The following is a 14329-nucleotide window of genomic DNA, read 5'->3' as shown; positions in this document are numbered from 1 at the left end:
CTATTATTGTGAAGGGCATTGAAAATTTATATTATTTTATATTGAAATAGTAGACGAGTGACTTCGGAATATTAAAGTATTCTAGAGCTTTTTCCCAATACTGTTTACTTCGGTCGGTTGGAAAGTTGTAGTAAGTGGATAAATGTAAATATTTAAATTAGACCACAGATCAATGTGGAAGGTAAAAATATGACCACATTTTTTGTTTAATTTTTCCCGCTAGGTAAAAGTTTAGTGTCTACCGACTAGATATCGGTAGCAATATATTCATTCATTTTACGTTACGGAATTCGATATGAGGCAGATTTATCGATAAACAATCTTGACCAGCGATAGCTAAGAGAAGCCAGTTTTCTGAAGACGTTTTTCTTCACCATACTATTTTTATTTGCGTAGGTACAAAGCATAATAATTATACTTTATTAACAGTAAACCGGAGAAAAAATAAAAGAAAAAATTTGATGTAAATGGGCGGTCTTCCAGACAACTGAATATGTTAAAGCAGCAAGTTCAATCTACATATTAATATAGCACTAACCTTAAAATATACACAGATCAGATTAAAATCTAATATTTATTTTTATTTTGTTTATTCTCAATGATTTTTCTCGATTCAATTCGTTGTCAAAATGAACCATCCAAGAACGATAAACTAATGCGGTTGCTATACGTATGGCAGGCTAATAGTTTTATCTGATGTTTGACCTTTTTGCACTTCCTATTTATGACAAAGCAAATTATAGCGATTACATCGCACAGAACCTTTACACGTTGATAATAGAGTATACAATCGCCCAACGATGGCTGGTTGAGGGCTGTATTGATTCACAACTTTATGATGGGATTTACGTTCTTATTGCATAGAACAGAGGATTTATTATTGTTTGTATTTATAAGACAATATTGTCCGTGTTAGTAGTAAGCAATATTATGATGGACGAGCGAGTGTATGGTCAGTGTGCAATCGAGTTGAAACGCGATAACGATGCACTAGGCAGGATGCAAAATAATTAGATTCTTATTTGGAAATGCTTTTACCGGGTTTGAACCCAGGTCTTGACTGCACGGTAAAGTATTATTAAATCCAAAAGCAGATTGTGTCATATTGTCTTACGAAAATCAACTAAATTATCAATAATATCTCTGAAACCAAAACATTTAAAAACACAACAAGTAATACGAAAAAAGTGTTAAGCTATAGCAGTAATGAACTTAATACATGTGTAACATATTTAATAAAATAATAATCTACTTCCATAAAGTTATTAAGCGGTACTAAGAAAATATGTTGTCACCAAATTAAACTTGGTTCAAAAATTAAATTATTCTTCTACGACTAGACTGTGGGAAATTTACAGTGCTCGGATTTAAGTTTGCTAGATAACCACAGACTTAATATTCACTAACATTAATTTGAAGTAAATCAAATTGAAAGCTAGAACATGGCAGAGGCTTAGCAACACGCGCTGAAACCATTTAGCGGCGAACCGCTAGCCCTTTATTGGTTCGACTAATAGACTTGTACGATATTAATAACTCAATTCCTGATACTTTGAGCTTTTTATTCTTTATTAAATCTGTAACAGGCCGTGTATATTTACATATCAGAATCCCCTCGTCTCTTCTTTGCGTTAAGCGTATATATTTTTAGCTCTTGTTATTGCAAAACATTATTGGTTTGACATCCAAAGGTATGTATGGTTTATTTTAAAATATTTGAATTTTAATTTCAAAAGAAATATTCTCTTTTTATAGTTAAATCATAAATAAAGAAATACTGTATATGTTTTTTACTTATCAACATCACGGCTATAATACCACCTGCTTGCTAAGAATTCAGTCAAAGTTCTTTTCAGAAATAAATGATGAAAAAATTTACAGTTGAGTAAAGTTCAGCTGAACGTCTGAAGTTTATGAAGCGAGCGTTGATGCCGCAAGCGAAATCTAGTTTTTCTATTTGTATCGCTCTCATTTTTCACGTGACAAAGGTTTACGACAGGCCGTCATATTTATGGTGTATTGTGATATATTTTTTGTTGTTCGCATTAGGTTTATCTGACTTTCCGCTAAATCAAGCAACTGGCCATGCCAGGAAATACCCTCGCATATATCATATGGCGGATACCGGCTTTTGGGGTTATACTGTGGGGCGAATATAATCATTTGTCTTATCGCTCGCGACTTTTGCTATTTTAACAAAATATTAATTATGTTCCTTGGGGTAAGAAAACAAGTATTCGCGTTTAGTGTGACACCCATCCGTACGACAAAAATATATTCAGTTTCGACATACCAGTAGTCATAGCTCGTTTGTAAGAGACACCGACTTTTTGAAAAGGCCAGCCTTCTGGCATGTAATAGGTGGCGGTATAAGTTAACATCAGATGAGCTTGCTGCCCGTATGCCCTCTGTTACATAAAAAAGTCGATAAAACTTTTCTTACCTATGTTTAGTAGACTCGTACTTATTAATTGCCGTAGATCGTCTAATTAATTATCAATATAGCTTCTGTATTTACGGTGTTTTGCTCAAGCGATCCGTTTAACCATAATATTTACAAAGAAATAATACTTAGATAGTTAGCATTAACACGAAGTTTTTTTGTAGCTTATTCGAAGCATTCTAAAGATTTAAAGTCTTAGAAACTAAAAAAAGGGCACTTTTTCTTAATAAATCCGTCAGAGTCCTACTATACTCTGATTAAGTTATCTCGCGCCCTTTTTTTGGTAAAAAAGGAAAATGAATAGGGGCGGAAATATTAGCGAGTAACGGCATTTCCGCGCAATAAATCGCAGACCAATCAAAGGAGCTATTCTATCGTATACCATACTTTATTTTATTAGACTTTTTTATCGACTGCATTATCATCGCTTTGTCTAATTGTCTGATATTTATAGCAATAATTTATTAGTTTCTTCACAGACTTTTTTATTCATTCCACTATACATTTTTGTATTACGACATCCTGCTATCAGCTGATATCAAAATGATTTTTCTGTTCTTTTGACAAAGTGGCTATACAAGCCCCTAAAGGTTTCAAATTAAATTATAAAATGGTTTTCTTGAAAATTTATAATTATAAACTTTTAAGTGAACATATTTATGAGTAACTAAGGTGTTTTACAAGTAAGCTTAAATGCTACCTTATCAGTACAACTTAAAATTCTGAAAATTTGAACGTACTTGGGTACAAATTTTTACAAAAGATTGACTCATTACTAACCGTTGAATACGATATTACCGTTCGCTAGTCGTTATCTGTGAGGGAAGGTAAATCAGAAAATCAATATCAACGAACGCCACGTTGTTATAAGTTTGTCTGTTCATTTCATACTAGTTTCCTCACTGATTATTCTCAAAACATGTTTTTGGGAAAATAATAAGCATACTGTAATATTAAACTACCACTGAAATTAACTAATATTGTTTACTTTGTCTGAATTTTTATGTAACGTTAAATGTTTTTTGGAAGTATACTGTTTGAGGTTATTTTAACCTGGCTTTATAAAGATAAATAAATGTGTCTATATTTTTAGAATCCAGGTGAAATCCGGACCATTTATGAAAATAATGGATATGTGGTCGCGTGGCCATTACTTGACTTCCGGACAGAATTGAGACATCAATATTGACGAACTTCCTGCACAGCGCCCCGCTGCTTGTTGTGAAAGAGCTGTCAAACGTCAATTAATGAACCACAGGCTACTATCAACAATTTATTGCGCAGAGTGACCTATAAATTAGCAGAACAATAATATTGACTGTGGAAATATCTTTATGGCTGTGTTCATGTAATTTTAAGAAGAGTTATTAGTAGACCACCGTGTTCGGTCCATGAGTCAGCAGGGTCTAATGGTCATTTGGTTTGTTGGAGAATGATTAATTATCTTTATCAATACACGAGCTTAGCCAGCTGATGGCTCAATGATGAGCGGTGATTTTATCGCTAGTACAGGGCAAGATATTCTTTACTGACTAGAATCGGTAGTATGTCGTGAGCCGCTGGGTTTTTGTTATCAATACAGACTACATAATTAGTTCTTGCTTTTTACAGAATATAACATACGCTTTAATTTATAAGAAAAATAAGTTTCTATACAGCTATTACGAATAAAAGTTTTTGGAAGGAATTACTGAGACCGCAGGGGGCCATGTCCGTTTAGAAAAGCAATTTTATCTGTCGACCCACTTTGCTTTGTTTAACACCCTTTGCATTGTGTTAGCACTTTGATAATGAAAGAAATCCTACAGTCCTAGTTAATATATATTTCAATATTATACATACAGTCAAAAACTGTTATAACGACATCGAGGAGTTATAACTACTTACTCATATTTGGTCGTAAAAACCGATAGTCGATGACGTTGTTATTAAGAACCTAATACAATAGAATTCAGCCGGGAACTTTGATTTTGGTCAATATAACGTTATTTTGTTCTAAAATCTATCGTAGTAAACGGTTTTGACTGTATTTATTACATTTAACTGCATTGTACCTTGACATTATTTTGACGATTTCAAAAATACGAAATTTATCACCACTTCCTATTAATTAAAATGACTGCCTCCTCTTTTTGAGCCAAGTTGTAAAAGTGACTGACGTCGCGTCTCGCCGGCCAGCCCGTACTAAGCCATTTCCGATAAAAAAATCACATATCTTCAAAAGTCGTTATAAAAATAAACTAAATTACGTTAATCCTTTACCATTTGTCTGTTTCTTTGAAATTCGGAAGCTGAATTGAAGTATGGCTGTTCATAATTGGTTTCTTTATGCAGGGCCACCGGAAAAGACCCACGTCAACTAACGCGCCTTTTTATAATGGATTTGTATGGGATAGATCTATTTATATAGCACAGCCAGACAGTTTGTCGCCAAATTTCAAGTTTGAAAATTCGGCAATGTTATATGTACCTACATAGAATAAGTAGTATGAATTTTCTGTCAAATAAATAATATCATTATGTATATATTACAATAATTATATAATATACAATAGACCAGATTTCATTTACATGAAATAATTGACAAACCTATTTAATAGATTGGAACATATAGATAGATAGATATATATATATAGATAGAGTTGGAACAAAACATAGGACAGATTTTTTTTAATAACTTCTTAGGAAGAAAAAGCAAATATCATCCACTTAAAACACACCTCACTGCTTTATGGAATACCTAAACGAGTGTCATACCGATAGTCATAGGCGCAACATGAAAATCTATTACTAAATACATTCAACAATTAAGTCCCTCTATACACATCACCTTGTTCCAAAAGCAGGCTACCATTCACACCTCAACCATAACCAATAGAGTGTTTGGAAATACAGTATTCCTACATCGAATCACTACACCACAGGACGCGACCAATACACAGATTACAATTATAAAGACGATGAAGACGTGACTGCCTTCTTTCTTGAGACTCTCAAGACGGGACACTGACGAGACACCATTGTACACTGTGCAAGTTTTAATCAACCTTTTAATCTATTAAATATACAATCTATTGTATAATGTTGTAAGGTTATACTTAATAATCGGGAATTTAAAAAAAAAATCTGAATAGAAGATCCAACGAAAATTTCACTCCAATCCAAAGACTTAAAAGATAATTAAAAACAAGTCTTCAATTTCCAAAGGAAATTTCACATACAAAGCAGGACACATAACCTAGTATATTTATTTGTGATGGTAAATCCTTTATAAGCAAAGGGACGTAGATATAATATTCGATAAGAAACACTGATTTTATCAATATTCTGAAGTACATTTACAATATTTATAGATAATAAACAATATAGATAGTATTTAAGTCTGAATTGTTTGTTATCATTAAGTATTGTCATGATTAGTATCTAATTGGCAATCGCGCTGATTAAGTTAAGACGCCACCAAGATAACGTATTATACCTATTCTAATAATTATTTATGCAAAATTGTTTGTATGGTTATTTGTTCACTTCTATTTTCTTTCTTTAAATTCATACTACAAATTATGAAATTAAGGAAGGCATCTTCATCATCATTCTTAAAAGGCCATCAACGCTGGCATAAGTGTCCATGGGCGGAGGGTATCACTTAAAATCAGGCGAGCCTACTCATCGTTTGCCCCTATTATAAATAATTAATTCATTAAGTCATCCCTAATAAGTTTTCAAGCAATAAAAGTGTTTAGGTATTAAATCAAGTAATTTGGAAATAAATAAAAAATACGGACTAGAGGCGCCTAAGTAAATGACATTGACAATTATGATGAAAACTTTTGAAAACAAATGAAGTTCTTCGTGTGAAAACCTTATCAACAATTTGATACCTCGAATTGTCAAGCTATTTATAAAGGCAAAATAATAATGAAATACAAACAACAACCAACGATGCAATCCGTACAAAATGGAAGCCTTAACCTCATATAAAACACGGATTTAAAATACTTACGTAAATATTGAATTCAAATAGCCATGTAGTACAATAAAATATTTGTTGGTAATCTCACGCGATTTAAAAGAACCCAGAAGGCGTATTCTGTGATTCTCCAAAGGCGTTCGATCATATAATTTGTTATTGGGTACGAAATTATTGCTAAATTGTATCGCCTGTATCAAATCTTTATGCAACGGTAGAAGCGTGAAATTGATTCGGTGTTAGGCGGAAGTCCCTTTCATTCATTGTTCAACTCGTAGTACGCAGGTAAATTTTGTTTACGATAGCCCATTTCATATCGCATTCATTCATAATGCCCAGAGAGTAAAATGACACTGTCTCGATGGTCAGAGAAAAAAAAAAATTTTTTTTCATTCCCTTAATGGGTGTGATAAACGTGTGATAAAGATAGAAGATCCCTGGTAGAGTGTTCACTTGCAATAGTTCTACTACGACGAAGTCGCGATTATAAGCTGGTACCAAGCTTATCTATTTTATCAATTCAATGCACATGTATATACTTATATATGGTATAATTTATTTATTTCTTGTCGATTATTACTTTTAATATTAAATAACCTGTTACTTTGTCCCGTTGTGTATTAAATTAACCTAAGATATCGTATTTATTCGTTTAATTTTATTATGGAAGTCGTATATCGTGTATAGTGTACATTATGTTACCTATATGAATAAATTATTTTTGACTTATCGAACCCTAAAGATAACCATCTAATATTATAATTTTCTTAACCTACGTAGTAATACAATATGTAATATAAATAATAAAATATTAATAAAAAAAAATAATTACGCGTTCCTTTAACAAAGGCAGCAATTCCTTGCTGTATTGCGATATTTATTCGTTGAGCGAGGAAAACACCAGCTTATGGTGCCACCATGGGTCACCAGGTTACCAGGTGCCAACCTTAAGCGCCCAAGAGTCTCTTCACCAAAAGGTAACAAAATCAATGTTACAGCAAAGACTGACGCAATAAATAGTTTTACTTTCGCATAATATTGGTAGTATTTAAATAATATATGATAGTATAATATATTATAGTTTTTATATAAAAGTAATATAAGTATACATTTGTGAAATTTGGCTTTGAGATTGAATTAAAATCATTGCTATGGCCCCCGTAGCATAATCATTAATTTTTTCACAGAAGGTCACTAAAGAACGTCAACACTAAGCAGAAAATTGCCAATTTACCCTTTAAGGATCTTGAATTATTTACATATAAATCATGAGGAACAGATTTTCGTTTCAAACGTGAATGAATAACGATGAATGAATGTCCATTGAGTGTCAATGGGACACTTAGAAATTACATTCAATAGACAATTTAGTACGAGTGTTTTACAAGACAAAAACAAAGTCAGGTAGGTTCCGGATGCGAATATGAATCCTACACAGTTCCCACGCTGGACAATGTTTTATGAAGTGACAATTTCAACACAAACTCATCTGTACCGTACAAAGCGCCATGTTTTTTTTAATTACCATAGTTTAACCAGATGGCAATAAGATAGGTTTTGTTCCTTTAAAAGTAAAAACAGTTTATGAGTGGAGGTTTGAAAGTTCCATGTCATTAGGCAGTTGCTGTATTTAATAAATTTTACCCGTAAGTTTTTATATTTGAAACATTGTTTCGCCCATAATCGAACCTATAACCTTTGGGTTACGTGCGATAGAGGCTATATTTGAACTGTTTCAATGATAATTTTTGATCAACTATCTTTATAAATAACAATTACATTATTTTACATCTAAGAAAAATCTTTTTTAGTTTGATATAATGTTTAATTACATTTCAAAATGCTATTAGATAAATATAATGAGTAAATAATGCCAATAGTACCTATTATGTAATAAATATGAATTACTTTCTATTGAGAGGCCGTTTCCTATATCCGTAAGGAAGTAGTTTTGTTTGACCACAATGAGGTGACCACCCAGAGAGGCCGAGAACGGCAGCTTTTAACAATGCGTATGGCGATACGAAAGTGTCGTTATAATTGCGGAAAAAATAATACAATATTGAAGAAAGTATTTTTGTTGGACAAAAGTACAGTAGACAATTGAATAAATAAACATGAAATTTAAACAAAAAGTAACTATTCAGCTTCAAGTTTCTGATAACAGCAACACTGAATTCCAGTCAGTCAACCAGGCAAAGATGACTATCAAAGCCAGTCGGCACAATAAAAAAAAGAAAAAGAAAATACATATTAAAAATCCAAAAGCAAATTTTTGAAAACAACCCAGTGATTCAAAAAAGAAATATGCCACAACGTCCGCAAAAGCAAATTAAGAAACTGTGTTATCGCCAATGGTTACTTCCTGCCACCCTGAAATAACTACATTAAAATTATTTAAGATATAACTTCTATTATACTAAATAATTATTGAAATTATATTAAAAAAAACTAAAACTATATCTAAGTATAAAAGGTACCTTAGATTTGTAGTAAGCTGAGTTTAAGCACGGCAACTGATCGTATATTTTTGTTTTAAATATTTAAGACAGATATGATATTGAATAATACGTACGATAATAGTAATTATCTTGCTCAACAGCGATCAACACGCGTGCCAAAATTTCTCCGGCCTTCGCCTTAATATACTGTTCCCGATTTTTGACGGTCGAATTATTTATAAATCCTATACAATTTGAATACCAATTGGGCCACACGCTGTCAATGATATATTTTGTTGTATTAAAATTTTAACATTTATTTTATCAATACAAAATAAGTAAATATTATGCTTAGTATAAACCCAAAAATACATATGTAAAAGTAGGTAAAATCGGGTTACTTAGTTGAGGAACGTCACTTCTTTATTTATTCCACCTCACTATTCTATCTTGACAGTTATGTCTAATTCCATAGAATGACACACTATTATCCTACATAAAGAAAAATATAAATATATATCTAAATCTTATAACCTACAATATAGCAAGCAACTCTTGTGAACTCAGCCAGAGTATAAAGAAATATAAACCTATATACATACCTATATACCTATATTGTTCATTATTTGTATTGCTCGCGTATATTGTTTATGTCTCGATTTATGATGAGTAGCCTTAACTGCAGTTTTAATATAACCACGTATGCTGGTAATTAGTAACTTTCCTCTAGCCATACACCGTATAAAGTCCATTTGTCATTCATTTAATTCGTGCGCACAGAGCTTTGTGAACAGGCGTTATTCTGTAAACGGTCCTCATTATAAGCCCACACTTTGTATAAAAATATGTGCTCAAGTATAAAGGTAAACATTGATTTTTTCAAATGCCCATAGAGAATAAATGTTTGGGATGCCACTGACAGATGGACAAAGGGACAATGAGGGATGTTCTATGAATGACGACCGCACACTCGGCTGTGCGTACGCACATAAGTATTCTTATAAGTTATTGTAGTGTAGTAAAAATAATTGTAAAATTCAAACCATTATATAAACACACGGTTAGGTGAAAAATGTGTTAAAACTATTAATATACATATTTACGTAACTAATTATCTCATAAATTTGTTTAACTCTACGCCAAAGTCTTTATATAATTTCTTGATTAAAATGGTCGGTATTATATTACATTAATGTATGAATTCATATTACCATAATAAATACCATTGCCTAATATTGGTTGTAGCGTGATGACAACATCAGACAAACACAAACTCTTCAGCTTTATATAACTCTTTTTGCGCTTAATTCTACAACAAACTACCGTAGAATTTATATAAATGGTAGATATTCTTGTCTATGTTCAAATGGTACATTTGGATTGTACCAATTTATTGTATTATTCGAATAAAATTGAAATTGTCTTTCTTGGAGTTCAGACAATGCATATTAAAAATGTATATATTTAATAGGCATATTTCTATTTTTTAAAAATATTGCGGCTAAATTCAAAGACATCTCTCCTACCTATTATAAGACTCCAAGGATATATTCCCATTAACACCAATAAATTAATTCTAGATGATCACTCCCACTCATGACGGATGCCTCTCCGCCCATCACGTGCTCTTTTATCTAGTTTTATTGAAAAACCACATTCATTTGAACAACTTGCGGTGACATTTATTATTCTTCCGTCCTAGTATTCGACAAAAATATATGATTTTTTTTCTAATGTTGTTTAAAATCCCGTAACCCAAATGGAGAATGAACATCTGTCTCAGTGATGATTGTATTTCTCTCTACCTAAGGACAACAATTTAATTTTGCCGGGAATCGATCTCAGGTCCTACGGGTATTAGTGAACGTCTCTGAGCGCAACTTATAGATGTCATATACACACATACTTACGACAATATAGTAGGTCTAAATGTCTTATGCCAAATTGTGACAGACTTATTAAAAAAACAATTCTGACTACATTATAAATCAAGATTCCCTTAAATTCATGAACATCGGTAAATTAATATTTTTATGAGAATATTTTTAAACATAAAACGTATTTCTTTCATCTATGACACAATTCAGGACATAACAAATGTTTGTTGTCGTACTTTGCTGATCTCGCTAAGCCCTGAAAATCCATTTCGAGTAAATTGAAATCGGAAAGAGACGGCTTATTTTATTATAAATAGCTATATCCGTTAGTGCGATAAGGACAAAAGGAATGGGAGTGAGAGCTCAATAACGAGGCAGCCAAGGGTTTTTCTCCGAGCCTCGGAGCGGGGCAATATGTGAAGATTTATGTATTTCAGTATGTACTGGGAATACTTACGAGATGAGGCTTATTGGTGATTCCTTGTTATTATACCTAAAATTCAAAGGAATCTATTGTTTTACTAGTTCTAGTATGGTTCGTTTGCTTAAAATACGTAACGGTAAAAGACAATATATCTATTTAATTTTATGATGTCTAGATAGATTGCTTTATTAGATAAAACCCTGCGACATTACTATGTCTGTTACGTTCTGATAATACGCGTATTTTGACAATTACTTTTCATAGCATTTTTGAAATGAAAATGTTCCTGTTCCTATGCCATTCGAAAAATCAATTTTGCAATTGATACTGTGTAACAATTAACAACAGTTTAATTAATAAATAGTTATTTTAAAATTAATAAAATAGTGAGAAAAGTGTTAGAACATTCTAATATTAAAAAACCGATAAATTGTCTTTTATATTGTTACCAAATCATAAAACCACATCCACGTTAAAAACTTAGGCTAAAACAATTTTTAAATGAAAATTGTTTTCTATAAAAATCAATTCAAATTTGTTTTTAAATTCAGGCAAACTTCCAAATATTTTATTTACGTTTAAACACACATGAATAGAGGAACTATACATGAATTTGTCAAGCATTAAGACAATTTTCCAGGGGTACATTAGTAAATTGCCGTGCAATGTCGGGGTGGGTCATAAGCTATAACAATAGACTCGTCACGCCACACCTCGCGTATTATTAACTTTGAAGACAAAGCTGGGCGGGTGTAGATGAAAATTGATGACGTATAACAAAGGGTATGCTGCTTTTTAATATTAACGAAACGGATTATGATTATTTGATTTCTATTTGAAGGTTTACTCTATGATATAGACGACGGATTCATTATCATCATACTCGTACATAAAATAATGAAGCGCAACATATTTTGGTAAGATAAAACTCTAATACTTTTATGTATTTAAAAGAGAAAATAATTGGAAAAATATCACAAAAGTGTTTTATTTAGTACTCAGGCTTTATACCGAAATAATTCGAAACCAATGTTGAATATTGGATTTATTTCCTGGACAGCTAAGAAAACGAACGTGTATAATCTATACTAAATACTGTCAGATGCATGGAAGGACATGTAAAAACCCCTCTTTGGCACTTTATTATCAGCGAATACTAACATTGAATACACATGAAAAGTCAGAAATATTAGAAAAAGTTATCGTCAGAGTTGATGGTTCTTTAGATCTCTAGAGCTAGAGAGATACTGGACCGGCTGTATAGAGAATGGAGTGCACGGCCAATGATAAATAATGAAATTTGAATAAACAGAACTGGATTATTTTTCTACGTTATTTTAGTTTATATACAAAGCGAATCGATCGTTACAAGAACTCAGAGAATTTATTACGAACAAATTTAAATCGTATATAATTTATTATCGTTTTAAAAAATATCCCTCGGGTAGCAGCCCTCCCACTTAATCTCAAAGTATCGTTAACAAATTTAATATTTACTCTCAGTGACTTATCTTTATAAGTCGTCGACAATTTTAAAACCACCATTACATTTTGATTGTCGTGTTGAAGCCACCCCTGCCTATATAGTGCTGAGTACAAGCCACAAAAAGTGGCGTATTTGTATTTTAACAGCAGTAAGGTTATATTTTGCCTTATAATTCAACCAAATGGCTCACCTGATGTTTAGTGTGATACTGTCCATAAACACTCTCATCGCCTGGTATACGTGACCTTAAGTTCTATTGGTTTGGAAATACTTGACTGGGTAGGTTGTACCTCATAGTGGTGGTGCAAGGCAAAAGTTGCTTTAAAAAAAGTAAAGTGCAACGACGAATGTTGAGGTGGTACATGTGGTAGTCTGCCTCGAAGTTCTATTGATTAAAATTAGCTGCAGGTAATCCGAACAACTTTTCTGAACACTCTCCATGGTAACTGCGGATGTAGATTAAATACATTTATTTTGAATGTTGAAAAAGATTACATATTTCTTATACGGAACAGAACTAATCTTAAATTTCATTTTCCACAGACTCCTTGACTTTTCGGTTCTCTATGGCAGCATAGCCAAAATAGCTAAGCATCCATTTCCAAATTATATATGACAGTATTGAAGTTATCTTTAGTTGCTTGAGTCTAATTAATGATTATCTTTTAGATGTCCACCACACTTCAAACGCCTGGTTTTTGCCATTTTTCGAACTACTACACCAATTGATCAGGACTCTGAACTGTACAAAAATATACAAATTACAAAAGTTCTGACGAGTCTAAATGAATGCATTGTTAACGACTCGCTTCAACCTATTACATAGGGCAAAAAATCACACTACCCTCACATGTATGGATTTGTAGCTAATCCGCAGCTCTGTCTATGACTTCACCGACCGTTTCATTGAGCTCTCTATTGCGTGCTTACTTTATTAAAATATTTTATGCTACTTATTAAATACAATGTTTTCTCTATTAACATAGAATTCAAGGCTTATAATAGCATGTAGGTATCGTGTAATGATCCAAGTATTTTAATAAGTTTTGTATGACATTATGTAAAATGACAGATTTTATATGCTCTTCAATGAGCGCTTTTGTATTAAACCTATTATATATACCCTACCAACAGTCGTATAAACTGAAGATTCATCGCTGCAAAATGGCAAACGGGCTCACGGGACGCCCAAAAAAAAAACAGTCATGGACACTCATGGTCGTAGGTGCCTTTCCACTATCGATTCCACAGTTCACTAGTTCGTATAAGCAAATGAAGCGGACCGTGGAAGACTTCCAACGATCGAGGAGATGTTTATGAAATTTTAAGTTAATACGGCTCGCACGGCGATGAAACGTCATAGAATGGGATTAAACCAAACAATTCTCTAGAACACTCTCCAGCACTTTGATTACATTAAAATCATTAATTGAGCAGCTTAAGGATTAAAACCTTATACTACTCCCGAAGAGCAGTACTAAGGTGTGATTCTATTTGCGGAATTAAGATTTACTCTTTCGTTCCAGAAAACCATCGTCCAAAAACGACGGGTCTTGAAGCACTGTCAAGATTGTAGTAGTTTAAAAGTATCTTGCACAGCCCAAACCATAACAGATGTCCATCACTGGCTAATTGGAAACCTAAACACTGAAATTAAAACACAGCACGTAGTGACAATGAGGATGCAA

The sequence above is a fragment of the Pieris rapae genome, chromosome 6 (genome assembly GCF_905147795.1).
Source record: "Pieris rapae chromosome 6, ilPieRapa1.1, whole genome shotgun sequence".
NCBI classification, from domain to species: Eukaryota; Metazoa; Arthropoda; class Insecta; order Lepidoptera; family Pieridae; genus Pieris; species Pieris rapae.
Note: the sequence above shows the minus strand (reverse complement) of the source record.